Source organism: Hypanus sabinus, chromosome 12 (assembly GCF_030144855.1).
Source record: "Hypanus sabinus isolate sHypSab1 chromosome 12, sHypSab1.hap1, whole genome shotgun sequence".
Lineage (NCBI taxonomy): Eukaryota > Metazoa > Chordata > Chondrichthyes > Myliobatiformes > Dasyatidae > Hypanus > Hypanus sabinus.
This window is the reverse complement of record NC_082717.1, coordinates 75,263,556-75,287,887: the sequence shown is the minus strand read 5'-3', so window position 1 is coordinate 75,287,887 and position 24,332 is coordinate 75,263,556. Positions and strand designations below refer to the sequence as shown.

At 40.0% G+C, this 24,332-nt stretch overlaps 1 protein-coding gene across 6 annotated transcripts in view; it reads left to right on the top strand.

The window, feature by feature from the left end:
• LOC132403024 (1-phosphatidylinositol 4,5-bisphosphate phosphodiesterase beta-4) overlaps positions 1-24,332 on the top strand; it is a 542,946-nt gene that overhangs the window by 672 nt on the left and 517,942 nt on the right. For 3 of the 6 annotated variants that reach the window (XM_059986236.1, XM_059986232.1, XM_059986233.1), the window contains exon 2: positions 4,463-4,521. The gene's annotated coding sequence lies outside the window, so the exon portion shown is untranslated. Of the gene's footprint in view, positions 1-93; positions 171-203; positions 473-4,462; positions 4,522-24,332 lie in introns of those variants that run through there. The other 3 variants (XM_059986237.1, XM_059986234.1, XM_059986235.1) reach the window with 2 other exon arrangements.

Genomic DNA, 24,332 nt, shown 5'->3' with positions numbered 1-24,332 from the left:
GTTCTATGCATATATGCGTGATTACTTTCCCCACAGTTGCTGCCGCGGTGCCGTTTGAAGCTGTTTAATGAGAAGCGGTGGACGCGGGCTGGGTGTGCGCGCGTGCTTGGTTCTTGAGTGATTTTTTTGCTGAGCTGAATGTAAACACGGGAGCAGAGCTGTCCTGACAGGTAGGAAGTCAGCTCCTAGCCACTGCCACTGGCAAATGGAACTACCGAATCATTTGTTTTCTTTTTTTCTCTCCCTCTCAACGTATGAATTAGCGCAACATTTGTGCTGCTGTTTCAAGGGCAGCAAAAGTGCAGCATACACCACCCGGCGTGGTATTGATTTATTATGACAAAGCAGAAAAAAAAATTCAGATGGTGCTTTCCTACTAGTTTTGTAGCACGAAGAGGTTTGCAAAAATTGATACGCGAACACGTTTCACCAAAAGTGTTAGAAGCTGCGCCTGAACGGATCTCTTTGGGAGGTAATGGAGAGAACTTGCTGCAAAATGGTTGGTTTTAGCATATGTTACAAGGCATATGAAAGAAGAAAACTGGGTTGTACGGTAATTTCCCGTAGTGTTGACAGTGCAAGTAGTATTTTGGTTTCGGATGCCTATTGTGCAACCTTGGTGCCGGTACTATCTGGCTTGACAATGGATACTTATTGATCTTGCATTATTGCTTGCTCCGTAGCAATGATTCGATACCTCGGCTGCTTAAAAATCTTCGCATTTCGGATTTTCATTCCCCAGAAAAAGTTAGCTCCATAAGCATTTTTTTTTTGGTTCAGAATTTTACATCAGCAAGAAGGAAGAATTATTTTCTTTGAAATGTTACCAAATTAGCATTTAAACTAATTGGTGTTTTTCAGAAGGATACATGTATGCATACTTTCCTGCCTTGACAGTGTAAAATTATTCTGGGCTTATAAGTTGTAGGAATACCGCTTGTAGTTGATTACCGCATTTCGAAATATCTGATGTTCCTATTACGTTTGGAGAATTCTGGAAGTTGTTAAATATAGTTGCTCAGTGCCAATTTCCATAGGTTGAAGCAGTGGTGTTCTGTTTGGATGATGTATTAACGCAGGATGTGCTTCAATCATTTTTTAAAATTTTCTCTAAACTTATCAATTTTTTTAAACAAGTTAATGATATCAAAGTTTGATTTGGAATCACAGCAAACAAGGTGTCATTGATCAATATGCTGGCAGAACATGTAAGGAGCATCTGTTGAATATTTTCTGTGACAGAGCTTAAAGAGACGCAGAATAATTATCTGCTAAAAACAAGCTGAAGTTGATGTCCTTGTGAAACAGAAACATCTTGGCATATAATTCAATCTGTCACAAGACTTGTGAATTTTGGCAAAATTACAATTCATTTATTTCCAGCTGTTTTCCTTCAGAATACAGAGCAATATAAAGCTTGTCACATTCAAACCAATGCTGTACTCTGTAAATAGAAACTCGTTGAATGACAAGGGCGCCCAGCAATGCTGCACATTGTCACCTAACCAATATATATTTTAACAAGTGGAAATTGTAGTATTCAAATAAACAGCAAAAAACGGATATTTTCTGTTTAGTTGCTAATCTTGACTAATGGTAATAACTGAATTATCCAGGAAGATAGATACATGGATAATAGTTCCCTGGCAACCCAATTAAATACTCACTCTAAAAACAAGGAGTTTGAAACCTTTCAGTAGTGTTTTGGGGCACACCAAAAGGTCTACTAACGGTCAAAATTATCGACGCATTTACCTGCCATACGGCTGATGACATGCTGTAATAATTACGTGATGTTAAGATTTTGCTGAAAATACTCAAATAAAACGATATATAAAAAGTGGAACGCAAAGTTGAAGCAGCTTCTGAACATCGGTTCCTTGACACTTTAAATAATGATCTAGGTCAGTATGGGGCAAATCAAGTGTTTGGTTGTCTGTACCTTTTTCGTATCATTCTGCAGAAGTGACAGCTGATGAGAGCAGCATTTCTGTTCTTGTCCCTACAATTTATGTTGTCAAGCTAAGCGTTCAGACATTAGACTCTCCTTTGTTTCTTTTTCTGCGACCTGGCCATCACTCACGCCATCAATTTCTTATTCCTGGAAAATTCTACTTGAAATGGTTTCAGGATTTTAATGACTGCCAGAAAATAGGTGAAGTTTGGAATTAGTTGAGGCATACAAACTTGGTTATCCTGTCCTTTGGAATCTGTTTCAATGTGCAGTTAATTGCCTGACAAGTGAAATGTTGCTGGTAATTGGTTTAAATTCTTATAAAGGATGAATGTATAATTGCCAAAGCAAGGAATAGCAGTTGTTATTTGTACTGACACCCTTGTTACTTGAACTCAAATTCCTGTTCAAATTTAAGGTCCATAAAATAGGTGGTTTCAAACTCCTTGTGGTAATTTGGATGATCACGGCATGTTTTTTTTTATATACCGCACTATTTATTCATTGTCAATTACATCAGTTTAAAGCAAAGCATTCATAACCAAATTAAACAAATGAGCCTTCATGTAAGCAGGGTCCATTTAACAGTGAGTGCATCAAAAGAAGCCTGTTTATTTGCAAACCAAAATATTCATCAAGTTTGTTTTATGCTCTCCATTCACTGTTTTTTTTTCATTTGTTCAGTAAAATTACTTGTGGATTTTTAGAATTTTGTGGTTTGAATTGCAGAATATATATTTTGGTTGAATTTCATTTGTGATATTTAAGGTTCAAAGGTTCATTTTCTTGTCAAAGGATGCATGTATAATGCAACTCTTGATATTTGTCGTCTCCAGATAGCCATTAAATACAGAAAGACCGTGGGTGCTGATGAAAGAAAAGACATCAATTCTCTTCCCCCCCCCCCCCAAACCAGCACAGTAAAGAGAAGAAATAAAACTCGCGGATCCAAAAATCCCTTCACCCCCCCCACCCGCAGCAAAAAACAGCCACAGTAACAATTAACAACCCCCTATGCATAACAGCCCCCAAACTCACAGAAAAGAACAGCGACAGTAGCACCAAACCCCCCAACTCCCCCCCTTCTTATACACAAAAAATTGAGATCACCCACCTGCCAATCGTCCACAAGAAAGAAATCACTGAAAATTGAAACCAATATAAAGTACAGTCTATTAAATAGTGATATTTAATCACTATTATGTTAAGATGACATGAAGTTTTCTTTCATATAAGGGCTTTTCAGGCTGAGCCAGTCTTTAATTGCCTATCCCTTATTGCTCTTTTAGAAGGTGATGGGGGATCTGCCTTCCTGATCTGCTGCAATCCTTGAGGTGTTGTGCTCAGAAATGCTGTTGGGGAGGGAATTCCAGGATATTGATCCAGTGATGGTGAGGGAATGGTGTGGCTCGGTGGTCAATTTCCAGGTGGAGGTTTACCCATGCTTTTGCCTTGTCCTTCTAGCTGGTGGAAAGTCTGAGTTTGGAAGGTGTTGTCTGGGGAGTCGTCTTGTATCCTGTAGTTTGTGCAAACTGCAGCTGCTATGCCTCAATTGTGAAGTGAGTGGTTTTGGATGGGTGCCCATGTGGTGAGCTGGTATCAAATGTCCTGTATGATGTCAAGCTTCTTGAGTATTGTTGAAGCTGCACCTGATTAAGCAAGTGGAGAGTATTTCATCACATTCTGACTTGATTCTTGCAGACGGAGGGCAGGCTTTGTGGAGTTAGAAGGTGAGTTATCTGCTGCAGAGTTCCAGACCTCCTCTTGTAGCTGCATTGAGTATATGGCGACCCCAGTTCAGTTTGTGGTCAATGATAATCCTCAGTGAGGGATTCAGTGATAGCAATGCCATTGAAAATAGGGGTGGGCGGTGGTGATAGCTGGATTTTCTCTGGCCAACAATGCTGTTCATATTACAGTCACAATTTATTAGGCTTTTTGTTTCTTACTTAGAATTGTCGGGCATGGACAAACCTAAAGTACTGTCTTTTCTTTTATTGCATAATTGTAGTCAAAAGACAGCATCTGATAATTTCAAGGCTACTTTTAGACTGAAGCATTGTTACCTAAAATAAATGAATGAACAGTATCAGGTATCCTAATTTCCTTTCACTGAGTGGCACCTTTATCGTTCAACTCAATATCAGATTATTAACTTTCAAATTTACAGAGATTACTATTTCAGAAGTAACAAACAATTTGGAAGGGATGGATTTTTTTTATAGCTTGGGTAGTAAAGCTTTAGGGCATTGATATATGTGTGATATCTGATAAAAGGGCAGATATAATTTTTGTTGAATTCTAATATTTCATTGGAACTCAAGGTAAGTATTTGGTTGGCCATCCTTTTATGAAGCACGAGAAAATGACATTTCCTTGAAAAGTCAGTATAATATAGTGGTAAGTTTTGACAAAGCTGATGTCTATATTTTCTTTCAATCTCATTAAAAGGAGCTGAGCCAAAATAGTTTTTTTTTAATCTTATTAAATTATTATTTCTCCTCCTAGGGAAAGAAGACATTTCCTCCACAATGAGAACAATAAGAAAATAATTTGACACTGAACTGGTAAGCTGTTAGCAATTATATAACGAGTCAATGTGTGTAAATACCATGCCGTTCTATGTTGGAGAAGGTGTATGAGCTTGATGTTGCCTCTGACTAAACCTATGAACCCCGTTATTGCAGGTAAATATCCTACGATAGGAACACTTTCATATAAAGCTGGAAGGTTTATTCAAACTATTAGGGTAGAATATTGGAAGCTTCAGGTATTCAAGTTTTAAGTAGCTCTTCCATAGCAGAAAGGATGATGGAAATTCAGGTAACTTTTGGGAATAAACTTGAGAATTGAGATTCTGAGCTGCTGAAGGTTGGTGAGGCGAGGCTTGAATGGTTATGGGTTGATTTTCTTGATTGATCTTATTCTGAGTTGGGGCAAGTAGTGGAAGAGTCTATTGACAAACAGTTTGGGTCCAGTGGCCATAAGTCAATTAGTTTTAAAATAGCTATGGCAAACAATACGACCCAGTTAAAGTCCTGAACTGGGACAGTGCAAATTCTGGAGCCAGTAGGTGGAAGCTTGCCGTGGTTGATTGGGTGAGATTGTTTGCAGGGAGGGGAGCATCTGCCAGATGCAAGGCCTCCAGAAGCGTGATTGAGAGTTCAGAGCCTGCATGTTACTGTTAGGATCAAGGGCAACGTTGGCAGCTTTCAGGAGCCCTGAGTGACAAAAGATTTTGAGGCTTTGCTAAAGAAAAAGAGGGAGGCATACAGTGCACATCAGCATTTGGGAGTTTGTGACTTTCTTGATGACAACAAGAAATGTAGGAATGGGAGAGAGAAATTAAGAAGGCAACAAGAGGATCTGGCAGACAAGATAAAAGCAAAATCGTAAGAGTCTGTAGGTATACTAAGAGTAACGAGGTGGTTTGGGAGAAAATAGATCAATGTGGCCATCTGTGTGTGTGGAGCCAAAAGAAATGGGTGAGATCTTTAATGAATATTTCTCTTCAGTTTTTGCTGCGGGGGAAAAGTGATAGGTTAAGGAAATGGGGAAAAATAAAACTGAAATAACATGGATACATCTCCAGAGCCTGACCTAATGCATTCTCTGATCTTGTGGGAAGTTGGAGAAGAAATTGCAGAGGTCATTGCAGAGATTTTGGGAGATCAAACCAGGGTGTACAGTGAATGGAGGCCACGGGGAGCATTATGCAACTGAGGGAGCAAGGAAAGCACAGTTTGCTGAAAGCAACACATAGGTAGATAGGATGGTGAAGAATGTGTTTGGCTTGTTGGTGTTGTCAATTAGGGGACTGAGTGGAAATTATGATGCAGTTATGTAAATCATTGCTGAGGCTGCATTTGAAATATTGAGCTTATTTTGGTTAACATTATAATGAATATGTTACTAAAAAGAGTGCAGAAACAATTCATCAGGATGTTACTTCAGTTACTGGACAGGTTGCATAGACTGGGAGACTGTAACATTATACGATTGAGAGTTGACCTGATACAGTTGACCATGATGAGTATAGACTGGGTGAAAGTACATAGTTTTTTTCCTAGGGAACAGGTGCTTAAAAAAAAGAGGCAAGATCAGAAGTGAGGGATTTAAAAGGGATATTAGGGGCAGCATATTCACAGAAAGGGTGGTGCATAATTGGAATGAGCTGCCAGCGATGGCGATTGAGGCCGGTACATCGACAACATCTAAAAGCCATCAAGGTAAGAACATGGAGGGATTTGGAGGCCTAAGAGCTGAATGCAACACATGGGATTAGGTCGCTGGGCTGGTGAATTAGGTTGAAGGAAGGGTCTGGTTTCCCTACTCTGTGACACCAAGCTTGTCAATTCAGCCTCTTACAGGGGAGAGAGGGATTCGACAGCATGATCAGCGTTTGTTGTGGGGATTAAGAAGCATGGTTTGGCCTTCCCAGAATTTGAAAGGAGGATTTAAAAAAAAATCCAGACAAACATGAGTAAAAGTTGGTGAAAAGTATGCAATATGGTGGTTAACTAGGACTAAATATCAGCAGTGTGCGGATTGAAACTTCTCGGGTGATATCACTGAGGCAGCACATAGCAAAGAATCAGATGAGGATAGATCCTTTTGGTTTTCAGGGGTAATGAATATAGGAGCATGAAGAAAATCTACTACCAGTGATTTATTGTCTGAGGGCTGAGAACACTGGTAAAGAAGGAGTGGAGAAGTGTTGATCAGTTGTGAAGGTAGGAATAGTTCACTTTTGTCCCATTCACTAAAAATTTTATTTGTAACCATGGTTAAAAATTATTGAGGTAGCAATGGAAACCTGTTTGTAGGGATTTAAGAACTGAGTTCTTAAAATATGGTGTGGCAGCTAGAAGGACAGTGCAGGGGTACAGGAGGAGATGGGGGAATCTTTTCTTGATAAAGCCAGAGTTAAGGAGAGGAATGAAGTTCCTAATGAGATCGAACCGCAAGTAGTTAACACATTGACCAGAGAGATTGGTCAGTAGTTCAGATTAAATAGGATTGGGAGGAGCAAGAAATGGGTCTCCCGAACATCAATGAGATTCCACAAGGATCAAATGAAGATTGGAGATAAATTGATGAAAGATGTTAATTCAGGGCGGGGGAATGGAAATCCGGAGGAAAATTTTCACAGGTTGGCCGAAGTGTGATAAGTTTGAGAAGTTGAGGGCATTTTTTGATTCTGCTGTGAATCATTGTTTGCTTAGAGATGGTAGAGATCCAGATCAGGTATGATTTCATTTATTTTTCTACATGAAAACACACTTGGAGCTCTTCTACAATGAGCGATTCTGTTTATTAAGTGCTTGGATCTTAGTTGAGGTTAAAGTACAACTTTAAAAGACTGGTTCATTTGATTATGTAAAATTATGCAGTATGGGCTAATCATTATAAGTGTGGTCATTTTGCCTTAACTATTATATTGGTTCTATGAAAGTGTCAAAACACAAGAACTCATATTATTTCAGTGAACTAAAGTAAATAGTTCAGTGATGATGTTCAGATGTGCTTTTTTTGAATTGACTTTAATATTATTGTTTATTTGGTCTACCTCCCTACGCTAGTGTCGCACAGCCCAATTGCTCTTTTACACTTGCCAGGCATGGGATTCCTGCCCAGTTATTTTCTTACTACAAAACACGATGAGGCCACTTGACCCAGTGGGTCAATGTCGGCTCCCGGCAGACTAATCTCATCAGTCCCATTTGCCCTTAATTCCCTGCAACCTGTTCTCCTGCATTTCAATTCATGTCTCTTTTGATTCTTTCTGTCACCTGTTTACAGGAGCCAGCTACCCACTGACAGTTCTTCAGGATGTGTGAGGGGAGAAATGTAATCACAGGGAGAATGTGCAAATCTCACCCAGACAGCACTGCATGTCGGGATTGAACCGGAGTCCCAGAATCTGTGAGGCAGCGGCCCTAACTACTGCGCTGTGGTGGCCACATTTTGGCTGTCAGTAGAAATTTGGCATTCACCAGCACTGGCATTGTATACAGGACAGTGAAAACAGAAAATTGTGGAAACACTTCCTCAGGTCGAGCAGCATCTGTGGAAGGAGAAACATTTTGGGTTCAGTACCTTTTGTTAATGTATGCAGATTTTGAAATTTCCAGCTTGTTTAAAGGGAGTTGTGACTGGCATTGCATTTATTACCCTAAACAGTGCTGCGCTCCTTGATAGTAAAGATTAGGTATTTGGGTATAGAATCAGGAAATTGAGCAAGAAAACTTTATAAACAACACACACAAAATGCTGGTGGAACACAGCAGGCCAGGTAGCATCTATAAGGAGAAGCACTGTCGACGTTTCGGGCTGAGACCCTTCGTCAGGACTAACCGAAAGGAAAGATACTAAGCTTAGTATCTTTCAGTTAGTCCTGACGAAAGGTCTCGGCCCGAAACGTCAACAGTGCTTCTCCCTATAGGTGCTGCCTGGCCTGCTGTGTTTCACCAGCATTTTGTGTGTGTTGTTTGAATTTCCAGCATCTGCAGATTTCCTCGTGTTTGCTAAGAAAACTTTGTCAATTTTCCTTCAAAACAGAGAATGCTTCCAGCTCTGAGTTAAACATTTTGTGGGAGTCTTATTTGAAACTAGCAACACAGGTTAATAAAATCATGAAAAATATGCAGCCCAAACATTATGAGTCCTTTCTGCAGGGATAGAATTGGAAAGCAGAGTGATCATGTTAAGTGAATAATGAACAGGCTATAGTTAACTGTACTATTCAGGTCTGGTAACTTTTTTTTGAAAAGAAATACAACAGGCTGAAGTGGGCAGAAGATCTTGATAATTTCAGAACAGTAAGTATTTATTAAGATAGGATGAATAGACTGGTGTTCATTTCCCACCCCACTCCCCCAAAAATTTGTTATGGTGGGTTCTCCTTTCTAGTGGCCTGTTTGGAGAAGTTTGTTTTCTGATCAGTCTGGTAGTCTAAGTCGGGTACCAGACCCATACAGAAAGATGCTGGAAAAGACCCAGTAACACCATGAAGGACTTCACCCACTCTGCTCATGGACTGCATGTTCCACTCCCATCAGGGAGGAGGCTATGTAGCATCCACTCTGGGACCTCCAGACTCAAAAACAGTTACTTTCCCTAAGCAGTAAGGCTGATCAACATCCACCCACCAACCCACCCCACCACACCCCCGACCACCACTACTTTATCATTTCCTGTCAGTTACCTTGTGTACAGACACTCCTGTGCCTTGTGTCACTTTATGGGCAGGCAGTCAATTTTTCTATATAAGCTGTCCTGTTTCACTTTTATTGTGGATTTCTTGTTACTGCGTTTTTTTGTCGTTTTTTTTGTGCTACATTGGATCCGCAGTAACATTTATTTCATTCTACTTTACCCTTGTTTAATGGAAATGAAAGTAAACAATCTTGAATTTACTTGCATGATATCACCATCAGGACAGTAAAGTTATGCTGTGTGGGACTGCCGAAATTCATATGTATAACCAGGAGCTGCAGTAACTCTGTGCGTTTGGATTTGATTAAACACCTTGCGTATAGTTTTCTAGGGTTGGTCTAACCTCATCATTGGGGTGACATAAAAGCGGTATAATAATTGAGCTTGATGGGGTAGACAAAGAGGAGCCATTTTCAATTGTGGTATAAAGCAAAGCTAGAGGCTGTGTAAACTGATTGTCACCAGTAAGTCCAATATGCAATCCATGGACAGAATCTGAAACTTGCTGCCTTAAAATTAGTTGAGGTGAATAAAGCCATCCCCATGTTACAAACACCCAACTTGTGGATATCTGTACAGATGATAAGCTTGCATAATATTATTACATTCAAATCCCTGAGGTACACACATATATTTGACTCTACAGACAACAGGGCTAGTTTCCTCTCTCCCTTCACTTCACTATTTGTTCTTTCTTATCAATCCTTTAAGTGCATTTGGTTTTTGTGTGTTTTCTGACTCATAAATAAAATTGGCTTGGTGATTCTGTAAAACCTCAGCCTGTTTATTACCTGGGAACAGGCTGTATTTCTGAGAGAAAGATTTTTTTTAAAAATGCATGAAAGCAAAAGAAGCATTGATAGGTTGGGGCAAGTTTGGATCATAAGAACTAGGGGTCATTGCCTCAAGATTCAGGGGAGAAGGTTTAAGATGGAGATGAGGAGAAACTTTTTCCCAGAGGGTGGTGAATCTGTGGAATTCTCTGCCCAAGGAAGCAGTTGAGGCCTCCTCACTAAATTAAGAAACATTTAGATAGGTTTTACGTAGCAGGGGAATTAAGGGTTATGGGGAAAAGGCAGGTAGATGGAGCTGAGTTTAAGGACAGATCAGCCGGGACAGGCTCGATGGGCCAGGTGGAATACTCCTGTTCCTATTTCTTATGTTCTTATGTCCAAGACTGGCTGCTGCTGCCTCATTCTATATAACAGCCCATATTATATCTATAGAAATATATTGTTTACCCTGGTGCAATTTCCTGGAATTTTCAGTCATGATTAGAATATTTGTTGGATTAAAACCTTCTTAAGATGATCTTAAGAGGAGCTCAATGAACAGAGCCCTGAAAGAGCATCAGATTTATATGGAAATTTCCTTTCTCCATCCCTCTTATGGTAAAATCCTTTTATCACTGTACTTTTAAGGTTAGATTTTTTGAGACTATTTTATTTTATTTGATTTTATTTGTATACTTAAAAAAAAAATTTGGGGGCAGTTTTCATTTTCCAGGAAGTATTTTAGAAGACTGTTTTTAAAATAAAATGTTGCTCATTCTTAGCTAAGTCACAGGGAAGTCAACTGTACTCAAAGCATTTGTGACCTGAAAGAACAAAGATATCCAAAAGAATGCTGCCATTCATGAGTCCTTATGGCCACAGTGAATACAAAGATTACTATGTTGTAATGCTTAACAAATCATTAATATTATTAGGGATGACTTTAGCGTAATTCAAAGTTTCTTCCTTGGTTGAAATTGTATGCAGTGAAGAAGGCAGATAAGCAATGATAGGAGCATGATGCCTTTACCCACGATTAAAATGCGAGCTCTGTTTATAAGCCTCAGCATATCTCCCTAGCAATGAGGTTTGCCATCTGTTACCCATAAACTTATGGGGGAAATTAAAGTATTGTGATAACTGCCAGTAGCAGGCAAGTTTTCTGCCAGTTTCAAATTTCACGTCTGCAACTTGTTCCAGGCCAGTTACATTATCTGTTAATGTGTGATGTATCTTGTGCAGCAGAGGGCTAATGCATTATATAACGTACCCAACACTTTCATCTCCTTTTCTTCTGATTAGCGTTGGGAATATGACTGGAGCTGCCAGTTCTGTTCTGCTAGATATCTCTCATTGCACAACAAACCTGTTAGACTTTGCAACTGCTACTTGCTATTTGTATCTTTGTAGCCAGTTTAACCTGATGTTGCACAATCAACTTCATTGATACATTTGAACTGCGATTATTGCCTTTAATGTATGAACCGCAGAATCCAAATTGTGCGCAGCAAGCTCACACAAACAGCAATGTGATAATAGCCTTTCTATTTTTGAAATGTTAAATGAGATATATATATATACATGTTTTCAATCATTGTGATCTTCGTATGTGAGAGAGAAATGGAATGGTTGGATTTGTGCAGTGCCTTTCACAGTCAGAATGCCCCGAATTTTCTCAGTTGTGGGAGTACATTTGGTCATGGTTGTGATGTAGGAGAGGACAGGTAACAGTGGGGTGGGATGTTGTTCTGAGCCGTGCAGAACTGCAAAGACAATGTTGGAATACTGATTCCTTTTTTTTTCGTGATGTGTTTGGGAAAGCTGCTTACATTTCACAATAACATGCTGAATATATCAAGATTGTGTGTTTATATCCATGGAGAAAAGATTGATTGAACAAGTTAAGAACTGAATATACTACTCTTGAGGGCAGAATATTTAATTGTGGCTTCATATTTCCCTATTGTGCTACGGGGTTGATTATGTAAATTTTTCTGTAAGACCATATGACATAGGAGCAGAACTAGGCCATTTGTCTCATCGAGTCTGCTCCGTCATCCCATCATGGCTGATTTATTATCTCTCTCAACCCCATTCTGCTGCCTTCTCCCTGTAACCTTCGATGCCCTGACTAATCAAGAGCCTGTCAACCTCTGCTTTAAATGTACCCAATTACGTGGGTACCTGTGACAATGAATTCCACAGATTCACCACCCTTGGACTAAAGAAATTCCTCATTTCTATTCTAAATGGACATCCCTCTGTTTTGAGTTTGTGCCCTCTGGTCCTAGACTTCCCTGTTACAGAAACATCCTCTCCACGTCCACTTTGTATAAGCCTTACAACACTTGATAGATTTCAACGAGTTTCCCTCTCATTTTTCTAAACTCCCAATGAGCACAGCCCCAGGGCCATCAAATGCTCCTCGTATGTTAACCTTTTCATTCCTGGGATCATTTTCATGAACCTCCTCTGGATCCTCTTCAATGACAGCACACCCTTTCTTTGAGGGGCTGAAAACTGCTTACACGTACTCCAGGTGTGATCTGACCAATGTCTATTTACGTTCTTTCTTTTATATTCTAGTCCTCTTGTAATGATAACAAACTCTTCTATTTTCCACAGAATAAATGAGTTTTGGTTCAAAGTTGAATACCCTCGATATTCTGGTGTTACATTTTAAGCACCATACACAGACACACACTCTTCCTATATGTGCTTTCACAATCACAGAATCAGGGCCACAGCCTGACTGTATCCAAAGCGGTGTGGAACAGAACTGCGGTGCAATTTGGTTCTGCAGTGATGATAACTGGATTGCTGTGTGATCTCGTCCCGTTTCACTGATACTTTCACATTTAAGCTCTCCAAATAACATCAACGTGCACTGTACTGCAGTGTTACCAAGATAACTTCAAGCTGTAGTTGTCAATTAGAAATAATATCATGGGGATTAAAAAATATCAGCTTGTTTTCTGTGATCTATAAATGCTTGCTTTATAAACAAACCAGCTGTTTTGTAAAATGTTTAAGTTGACCATTTAAATAGAACAATGTAAGATGTACTCTTGTTGCAAATTTTGGAGAAGTATTTATATAATGAAGATTAGATACTCCATATATATGCACAAAAATATTTATCGTAATTCACACATTCTTCTGTGGAATTCTGACAAAGGAAGGATGTGAGAAAACACAATGTATGTGATTGTCATTCACACTCTTTTGAAATGTTTATTGTGGTCCTTCATTCATTGGGACTGAAAGAAATGCCTGGGAAAGATGAAATGAAAAGAATCACTATATGGAGGGTTGTTACAGAATTCCTTTGCCGCTGAGCTGTTAGATTGCACAAAGTAAGTGGGCACTGTGGTTGGCATGGGTTGGTTGGGTTAAAGGGCTTGTGTCTGTGATATATTGCTCTCTGATCCTGAGTGTGCAAGTTACTTTAGTACTTGGGATTCCAGCTTCAAAGCTTTGTAGGATCCCTATTGCAACATTCACTTGACTCAATTTCTCTGGAAGCAGTTCTCAATGGCAACCAATAGCAGATTAAGTGAATACCCAGAATGTTTTTGATTTCAGGAGAATGCCTTTTTCTTGAGCAACTTTAATTATGGCAAGTTAGTTTAGGATGGTATTTAAAACAATTATAATGTCTTTGCACACTCATTATTGTTGGACTCTGCACCTCAATGGCTTGAAAATTAATTGTAGAAATATTGTTGCCCTGTTTAAAAACCCCTTCATTGAATTGCTGGAGATCTGCTTTGCATTGCCTTTTTTGACAACCACAGTGCCTTTTGGATGCAGGCATGACTTTATAAGCAAATGATTGCCATTGTAAAAGTATATAGAAATGATTAAAATGCAGTTAATTTTCTTACCCCCCCCCCCCACTTGAACTCATTTGAACATGAAGCATACCGATTCAAAGTACATTCATTTGAATTGGATGAGATGTGGTTGATCAGATCCAAATTTCAGCAATGTATGATGTTTAATGTAAGTTGGCCAGAGTGGAGGCAGCCACCTCAGTACAAGGAAGCAAATTTGGTTGTTTGAATATTGCTGACTGATAGGAAGGCTACACCTGTTTCCAATTCTTGGCTTTGGAAAATTGCTCAAGGAGGTGAAGACAACTTTGCGGAGAAGCCAAGTGCCCTACAAAATTGCATGCAGATAGAAGGAGATGCTGTGCCTCAACTTGATTGCTACCACAGATGGAATGCCCCACCCACAATTTGCCTAATTAAAGTATTTTGCTAATCATTGAGTTTGTGTCTGATCTGTGATGGCCCAGTCTTGGAGTTGGAAAAAAAAGAGAAGAACCTGCCTTCTAAATCCGGAGTATTTTTCTGATAAATTTGTACTCTCCTCCCTCTGAGGTTGATATACCATATCTGATGTGTTGTTTTAGTGAATTAGCTGCTGTTCTATTTTGCTGCATTTATGTATACTGTGCCTTTGTAAAATTTGTAATTAGGCTGATAGTTTAAATCCTGGAGGCTAAAATTAAATAAGGCACTTTAGCAAATGCCTTCTCATGTCCATATAGATAACATTTCTGCCTGGCCTGCTGTGTTCTACCAGCATTTTGTGTGTGTTGTTTGAATTTCCAGCATCTGCAGATTTCCTCGTGTTTGCCCTTGAAATTTTCCAGTTTACTTTGTTACCTCTTCGTAACAAATGCCTTCATCCTATGGTATAACTTTGCATTTGTTCCAGTATGAAAATCAGCAATTAAGAGATTAGCTTAAAACAGACAAGTATGCTATTGCAATCATTATTCAAATCAGGGTACCATGACTAAACTGGTCCTTATTTTTATGCTTTAACTCAAAACTTATCCTGAAAGGAATGGGCTTTCTGTAAACACGAGGAAATCTGTAGATGCTGGAAATTCAAACAACAACACACACAAAATGCTGGTAGAACACAGCAGGCTAGGCAGCATCTATAGGGAGAAGCGATGTTGATGTTTCGGGCCGAGACCCTTCGTCAAGACTAACCGAAAAGAGAGATAGTAAGAGATTTCTGTAATGCGTGATTTCTGTAATGCGTGATTTCTGGAAGAGATTTCTGTAATGCGTGATTCAGATTGAGTGACTAAATGTAGTGTGATATTTTAGATAAATACAAGCACACTTCCTTTAAGGTACTGTATGTTTTTTTTTAACAAATAAAAGAAGTGACTACAACTGTAAATGAATGTCAGATTCCTGAAATATCTTGGCATTAGATTAGAAGTTAAATCAGGCAGACCGCAGACAAATGGACTCTTTTAAAGATTAATGTTTGGAATCTGATATGGTAACATTCTTTCAAACCCTTCAGGTGTTTGTTCAATGGTGCAAAAGTGATTGACACACATCTTCATGGTTTGGTAACTAATGCACTGAGTTCATAATCCACTGGCTAAGGTAGGTCAGAGAGCTATCTTTATTTTTAATTACTCTCTGTTAGAGAAATAAGAAGGTCTAATCATTTCAGTAATAGTGTTCATCCAAATTCAGAATACCTGTACCTTTAATTATTTTTAATTTCAATGCTGTATGTCAGTGGTTCATGTAGTGACAATTCCTAGGAATTAGGGTATGGCTTTCAACAGAGTAGAGTGTAGAATCTGCCCTTTTGAATGGTTTTGACTGCATTTCTCTAGCCTATGGCTCACCTGAGATGGCTGCCCCGCTTTATGTACCTTTTAGGCAGAGAATTAGCTTTTGCCTGAGCTATGATGATGTCATAACTTTGCCTTTTATTGATGGCAGTGCTTCAGGTTGGATTTAAACAATAGGTGACTGACCATGGTCTTTAATTTATAACAAAAATGACAGAAGACCAAGTGAAAAGTAAGTGTAGAAGTATAGCATAGAGAATCTGAAATGGGGCTTTATGCCAGTACCAAGCAACTAACAACAGCCATTGTGTGTTGTGTGAATTTAAAAAAAAGTGAGGCATGATGTGTCCAACTTCCTTGAACATTTGAAGAGAATACACTCTGATAAAACAAACAAGAACTTGGCTTATTTTCAGTCACTTTCTGAAAACATTCAGAAAATGAAAACACTTCAAAACTTCACAACAAAACAGTGATGGTTTGCGTGCTTCATACAACCTTTTATTGCTAAGTCTGGAAAGCCCCATGCATTTGGAGAAGAACTGATTCTGCTAGCAGTAATATAAGTTTTGAGACGCAAACATGAGGAAGTCTGCAGGTGCTGGAAATTCAAGCAACACGCACAAAATGCTGGTGGAAATCAGCAGGCCAGGCAGGACTGACGAAGGGTCTTGGCCTGAAATGTCGACTGTACTTCTTCTTCCTATAGGTGCTGCCTGGCCTGCTGTGTTCCACCAGCATTTTGTGTGAGTTGATAGAAGTTTTGAGTGCAGTTTTGCATAAGTCACCAGACCAAATATTTATAGTGATTCTGCTCAGCAACTATTTTGTTCAAAAAATAATAGATGAAATGGCTGATTGCGTAACTTACTTAGGTTAACAGAATTTGGAACGAATATTTGCTTCTTGTATATGTTTGTTTCATAAACGATGAATGCATGTTATTTGCAAGGTGACTGGAAACAGGGGGAGCCAGTATCTTGGGTTACTGAGCAATTCTTCATAGAGAAGGACATTCCACTCACCAACGTTATGGCTTGTGCAACAGATGGGGCACCATTAATGTCAGAATACCAACTTGGGATTATTACTTTCTTGGGGGGAAAAAAAGCTGTACTTAACACATTTACTATTCACTGTGTAATTCATCGACAGCGTCTTGTCTCAAAGAAAATCTAAGTGATTGGCTGCACAAATCACCAAATACTGTTATGTCAGCAATAAGTAAAATATAGGTGGAGGCTGTCAGCTTTCTACTATTTTGAGAGCTTTGTTTTCAGTTGCAAGGAAATGATGTGAATCTTATCAGAGTCAAATCAGTTGTCTCCACATTTCTGGCCAAGTTAACCCAATTTAAGTGCAACACTGGCCATCACGACCTTTTCAAATTTCTGACCCTCTGAGCTGGATGAGGAAGAAAGAATACCAGATGATCTTCGAGTATACTCTGCCCTTCTGGGTGAACTGCATTAAGATTTCAGGATCTTTTCTCGATCCAAGTTCCAGATTGAGTAATAAATCCATTCCTGACATTTGTATTGCAGAATTAACAGGAAGAATGGAGGAAGAACTGATCTTGCTGCAAAATGACTTTGAGCTGAAGTTGAGTTTCAACAAATCATATAAGACTTCGTTGCAGAAAGAAATCTCTGAACAATGTCCTGCACTGCGGCAGGGTGGGGGGAGGTCAAGATGTTCTGTATTGCCTTTCCAACATCATATTTAGTGGAGCTCGGTTTCAGTGCAGTTGCCCAATTCCTTTTAAAGTGATGGAAAGGATTGCAAATTACTGAATATGGGGATCTGAGACTCCTTCTGAGTGACATTCAGCCTAATGTTGAGAAGCTGGTGTCATTGCACCAACCCAATCCATCTTTCTGAAAAATGAAAAAGCAATGAAGCACTGAACATTTGGACTACTGATGTACATTATGAAATTATTAATAAAATTGTTTTTACTGTAATTAAACAAATAATTCCATAGCTTTAAATAGATTTGGATTTTTTTTGCAATTACTTGTCACTGCTTTGAATCTGCAGTTCCTGTTTTATTTCACTGTATATCATAAATCAGAATTCTTTGTTATAGTCAGAAAGAGAGAGGGCGTGGGGTGCCGGGGATGTGGTCTGGGCACCAAGGGGGTGGTAACCCAAAGTATCTGGGAATCACTGCTGTATATGCTGTCTTGTTTTCTCTGGCATCATGATGCCAGTTTTGACTTTGGTAGTGAAAACATAAATATCTTATTGAATTGCCCATTATGATGTGTCTCAAAATGATCAATTGCCTTGCAACTATAATTCTGGTTCTCAAAGTTCAGTGTGTGGCTATCTTGGTGAATGTTGTGTATATCCAGTATTTATGAACGTTTGAGTTTCCTTCAGATATTGGCAATTGAGCAGTGAAGTCATCAGAGGGAAAAACTGATCTTTGGTGATTTCAATGAGAGTAAATTGTGCAGTGTAGAACGAGAGGCTGTTTTTCAAATGTAGAAGGCCAACTTCTCGCCATTTGTCTTTGTAAGGATTTACGACATCCTTCCTCTTGTATATAATTGTGGGTATGTGTGCTGCAGTAATAATGGTAACATAGATAATTAAAGACACAGCTTGACCCTGATAAAGCAATTTTTTTTTACAAAGTAAGAAGAGAATCATAACTGGCCAAAAGGTTGGAGGTGGGTAAGCGAGTAGGGATAAAGTGAGGGGAAAATGTTTTATTTTCCAGTTTGGGAAGGCTTTGCTTTAGCATAAAAGCAGTGGAAAGTGTCAATGCCAAGTGTCATCCCTCTGTCTCCAAAGATGCTGCTTGACTTGCTGAATTCTTTTTGCAGTTTTTTTTGGCTAGAGATTACAATTGTGGGTGTCTCCAAAGAAATTGAGTGAATGTTAGGTAGTAGTCTTTGTTCTATGTATCTGCCTAAATTGTTTAATATTTCACTTCAAAGTTCAAAGTAAACTTATTATCAAAGTGCATGGTATCTCATTGGCTCTTCACACAACCCTGGAACATCTAGACAGCAAAGATGCATACATGAGGATGGTCTTTATCAGTTATAGCGCAGCATTTAACACCATCACCCTCTCAAAACTAATCAGAAAACTTCAAAACCTGGGCCTCAATACCCCATGTGCAATTGGATCCTGGATTTCCTCACTTGTAGACCTCAGTCCATTTTAGAATGGAGTTATATGGAATTGTACATTTGAGTGGAATACCATCCCTTTAAAATGTACACTAAAGATTAGGGGTTTGAAGACTGCAAACCCCGAAAGATTAGGGGTTTGAGATCTAATGATTTAAGATGGATTATCATAAAATGCTGAAAACACATGATCTTGGACATCATCAGTGGAAAAAGAAGAAAAGTTCACGATTTAACTCTGAAGCCCCTTGAGAAAGAGACCACCAGTTGGGTTTTTGTAACACAGAAGAGGGACTGATTGATAGAACAAAGGCAATATCACTGATAGAGTGAGACCAAATAAGTTAATGTGGCAGTTTGAAGTAGATTATGTTTGATGTATTCGGCAAGGCTGTGGAACATATCCAACACATTAGGCTTTATTACTAGAAAGAGAAGAATTAAACCAAAATCTGACTGATGGCAGGTGGAAATGGTAAGTTCTGATATATGTAAAGGAAATTTGAGTCTGGTAAGTGCCTAGAAGGAAGATTGGGTTCTCATTCCTCAAGTTTCTATTCAGCCATATAGTAACAAGACCTTAGACAACTTTGAGTCATTTCTGAGGCCAATGTAGGTGCTCCACAGTTGATCTGCTTTTGGTTCCTTTCAATGTAGGGACTAAGTAGTTCACTGCTTCAACTGAAAGTATTGTGTGGGTACCTCAAAGGAGTGAAAGGACAGTTGTTTCATTTTTTGAAATTGTGTGGGGAGAGTGCCTTAATTCAGCGAGTGGTTAGAGAACATAAAGGTAGCCAAAGGGTCACGAAGGGACTGAATATTTTAGAGGGGAATATGTGTCTAGTGTATAATTTTGGTAGATCTGGAGAAAATTTGTGGATGATCTGTTCAATGTGGAGGCTGGTAAGTTGGAAAGTGAGGACTGGGGGGGGGATCTCTATTTAGCTTTGTTTAGGGGGAGGGAGGTGGCACGTGGCCAAGTGGTTAAGGCTTTGGACTAGTGATCTGAAGGTCGAGAGTTCGAGCCCTTAACCACACATTGCTCCAGTCCACCCAGCTGAAAATGGGTACCGGCAAAATGCTGGAGGTTAACCTTGCGATAGACTGGTGTCCTATCTGTGGGGTGGGGGGGGGGGTGGTAAGTCTCGTATTCTCAGTCACTTCATGCCACGGAAACCAGCATAAGCACCAGCCTATAAGGCTCGGGACAGACTTTAACTGGGGGAGAGAGGGTGAAAACAAAGGTATGAAATGATTCAAGATTGGTTAATGTTATTTTTAGTACACATATTTAAAGGAGAACTTTACTTCGAGTTTAACAGAAAGAGGCACAATAAGATTAAGAACACAGTAATTAAAAAAACACAAATATAAATATTGATTGTACATCCATAGTGATACTAGGTTCAGGAGTGTCTGGGTATAAAGTGCTTCCAACAGGAAATGATAATGTTGTGTTGGTGGGTAATATGCTGAGGTGGGTTAGTGGGTGGAGGAGGTGTTGATCAGCCTTTCTGCCTGGGGAAAGTAACTGTTTTTGAGTCTGGCTGTCCTGATGTGAATGCTAAGTAGCCTCATCCCTGATTGGAGTGGGACAAACACTCCATGTGCAGGGTGGATGGGATCTTTCATGGTTCTACTGTTTCCCCGCCCCCCCCCCCCCCCCCCCTGTATTTACTATGACCTCGATGACAAGGAGACTGGTGCTGGTGATGCTTTGGGTGGTTTTGACTGCCTGTTGCAGAGCCCCCTTGTCCACTGTGGTGCAGCTTCCATGGTTGCAGTGATGCAACATGTTAGGATGCTTTCTACTGTGTGTTTTTAGAATGACGTGAGTGTAGGTGTGCCTTGTCCAGTTCTTTTCAGCCTCCTCAAAGCAGGGTTTTCTTCTTTGTGTAGAATGTGTTGCGTGACTATGAGAGGTTGTACGTGATGTCCAGGATGGTGGGGTCTGTGTCAGAATCCTGATTAAGCCCGGAGTTAAAATGCTCGGCCAACCTCAGCAGAATGGCATTTTGATTCTTCAGAAGTCTTGGACCATCTGCTGTTTTCGGGGGAGTAACGCATCGATTTATTGGTATCGTAGATGGTTTTGACAGCATTGTAAAAATGATGCATGTCGTTATTAATGGCAAGCGGCTGGATTTCATGCGCCTTTTTAGCCCACCACTAATTTTGTATGGCCCGTATTGCCTTTTGCCCTTTCCTCCAAGCTACCTGCCAGTGCTGCCTGATGCTGGTGGATGAAGGGTCCTTGGAGCGCTTCCACATAAGCTGCCTTCAGCGCACCCTGGGAATTACTTGGCGTGAGCGGGTGCCTCACACTGAAGTACTTGTAAAGACCAACTGCAGAAGTATTGAGGCCATGATCACCCAGCGTCAGTTGCAGTAGCTGGGGTGCGTAATAAGGATGCCCCCATGTCGTCTACCCCGCAGAATATTATACAGCCAGCTACATCATGGTTGGTGCTCATCTGGAGGGCCGAAGAAGTGCTATAAGGATCAGATGAAGAATGCTTTAAGGAAGAGCAAGATCAGACCTGAGGACCTGGAGGATGTTGCTGCTGACTGTAACACTTGGCGACAGTTGTGTAGAGATGGGCTTTGTATTCTGGAGATGGAAAGAACAACCAGAAGACAGCAGAAGAGAGACAGGAGAAATGCAGCCATGGTTGCCATCACTACCACCACTACCACATATACATGTCCCACCTGCAATAGGACTTGTGGGTCCAGGATAGGACCATATAGTCATCAATGATCTCACCGTTAAAGGAGTGGACGTCGTCATCGGATTCCGATGGACAACCGAAGAAGAAGTGTGTGATATGCACTCCCAGGAGTCTGAAACTGCTCAAGGTTTCCACTGCTGTGCTGCTAATGTAAAGCAGGTGTGGGTGGTGTGAGTTCACTTGCAGTTGACAACTGTCACCTTTATCTTGTTGACGTTGAAGAAGAGGTTATTTGCCTGGCATCAGACCTCGAGCTCTTCCACCTCTCTGTCAGTGGTTTTATCCTTGTTTGTGATGAGCCTCGCCACTGTCATGTCATTGGTGAGCTTGACAATGTGAATGTTCAGGTGTTTGGCCGTATGGTCATGTGTGAGCAGATGTATAGCAATGAGCTCAGCACACAGCCCTGGAGGGCACCCCTGTTCAGGACGACTTGAAGGGAGGAGCGGTTGTGCAGCCTGACTATTTGAGGTTTGCGGGTTAGGGAGTTGCACAGTAGTATATTTACACCTAGGAGAAGGAATTTGTTCACCATGGTCCATGGGACAATAGTGTTGAATGTCAAGCTGAAATCCAGAAACAGCATTCTGACACAAGTGTCCTTGTTTTCTTGTGTTAGGGCCAGGTGCATGAAAAATGCTATGACATATGTCATAGAGTGGTTCTGTTGGTAAGCATATTGGTGAGTGCTCAATTTAGCAGGAATGGAGTTTTTGATATGTGTCATTACTGGCTGTGCAGAGCTCTTCATGATGATTGTCATCAGTGCAATCAGGCTGTAATCCTTTAGTTCCAAAAGTGTAGAGTTCTTTGGTATAGGGATGATGGTGGCTGATCTGAAGCATGTGGAGACAGCAGCCTTGGTGAGTGAAGTGTTGAAGGTGTCTGTGATGACAGTGAGCCAGTGTGCATACAGTGTGAGCATTTGGCCTGGGATGTTGCCTGGCCCAGCAGCCTTACAGGGGTTGACTCCCTACAGAGTCCTTCTCACATCTGCTGCTGATACAGACAGTGGCTGCTCACCAGGAGGGAGTTGGCATTCATGGCCTGCGTTGTGTTGCATGTTGAAACGTGCATAGAAGTTGTTTAGAGTGTCAGGGAATGAGGTGTCACTGGTATAGTCAACATTATAGAAACATAGAACACCTACAGCACAATACAGGCCCTTCGGCCCACAAACCTGTGCTGAACATGTTATTACGTTAGAAATTACCTAGGGTTACTCATAGCCCTCTATTTTTCTGAGCCCCCATGTACCTGTCTGGGAGTCTCTTAAAAGACCTTATCATATCCACCTCCACCACCGTTGCCAGCAGCTCATTCCATGCACTCGCCACTCTCTGCATTTTTTATTAAAAACCAACAACAAACAAACTTACCCCTGACATCTCTGTACCTACTTCCAAGCACCTTAAAACTTTGCCCTCTCATGCTAGCCATTTCAACCCTGGGAAAAAGCCTCTGACTATCCACATGATCAATGCCTGTCATCATATACACCTCTATCAGGTCACCTCCCACCCTCCATCGCTCCAAGGAGAAAAGGCTGAGTTCACTCGACCTATTCTCATGAGGCATGCTCCCCAATCCAGGCAACATCCTTGTAAATCTCCTCTGATGTTATTTTACCTTGCGTAGTCAGTAAAGCCCTTGATGCTGAGCTGTACATGCCCAGGGATTGTTTTTGGATATGTGTTCCTGAATTTTTTGTGTGTAAGCAGCCTTTGCCCTTTTGGTATCTAAATGAGATGTAGCCAAATACTCATTCCTCTGTGGTGAAACATATGAAGGAAGACATTTTAGAGGTATCTGTGGTGAATATCTCATGGTCTGAAATAATGAGACAAGGGATTGGGTCAATGTTCTAATGAAGTCTGTTTCTCTTTCTTTGGATGCTGTCTAAGTTGTTGGGAAAATCCAACATTTTCTGCTTGTATTTCAGTTTCCAGCAACTGCATTTAAAAAAAATTGTTATTTGTAATCAGAAAGGTAAGCCTTGGTATGTGTGCGTAATTTTATTGTTCTATAAAATATACTGTATATGACTTTAAGAATCTATTTACATTTATATTACTACTTCTGAGTTTGTCCATGGCTTAATTCATTCATTTACATTCAAATTATTCCTTGTTGACTTCTTTACTTGTGCTGCAGTAATTGTAGTCTGCATTATTCCTGAAGGACTTTGCAGAAGATTGCCAGGAAATTCACAAAATGAAATAAATTCTCCTTGGTAAGTTGTACATATGTGTTCATGGAGGTCAAGATGAGATGAAAGCTGTTACTGAGCCAACCGTGGGAGATGGTTTGCAGATATAGGAATTGATCAGTTTGCCAGTGCTTTATGTATAAAATGAAAGATTGTTTTACTTTAAGTACCAGTTGTAAACTGTGCAACCTTTGGAAGGATTTTCTCTCATGTTTTTATTTTCAGATTTTCTTGATTGATGTGATCTTTAAAATTCATACTGGATAATTTTTTAAATTATAAGACGGAGTATCTGAAGAGTAATTACCAACTTCCTCTTTATTTAGTCAGACGGACAATGACCAATGTAAATACATTTTTTCCTGAACCAGTTTATAATCTCAACAGAGTTTATTATTATTAAATTTTAATTGTATTTGGCTGTGCAGATCATGTATAATATAATTGATACTACTCTTGGCTTCGTTTGAGTAAATGTATGAGAAGCACCATGGGTGTGTACATTGGCTGAAAAGTACTTAAATTAATGTTTCATTTGAACTCTGCTGATCTTTTATAAGTGCCTTCCCCTTATTAAACTTTGGATTTGTCCATTCACTGATAGCAAAGTAATTACTACCTGTACAGAAATAAGAATTTGAAACTTAGTTGGCAGGATGACATGTTCTTTCAGCACACTT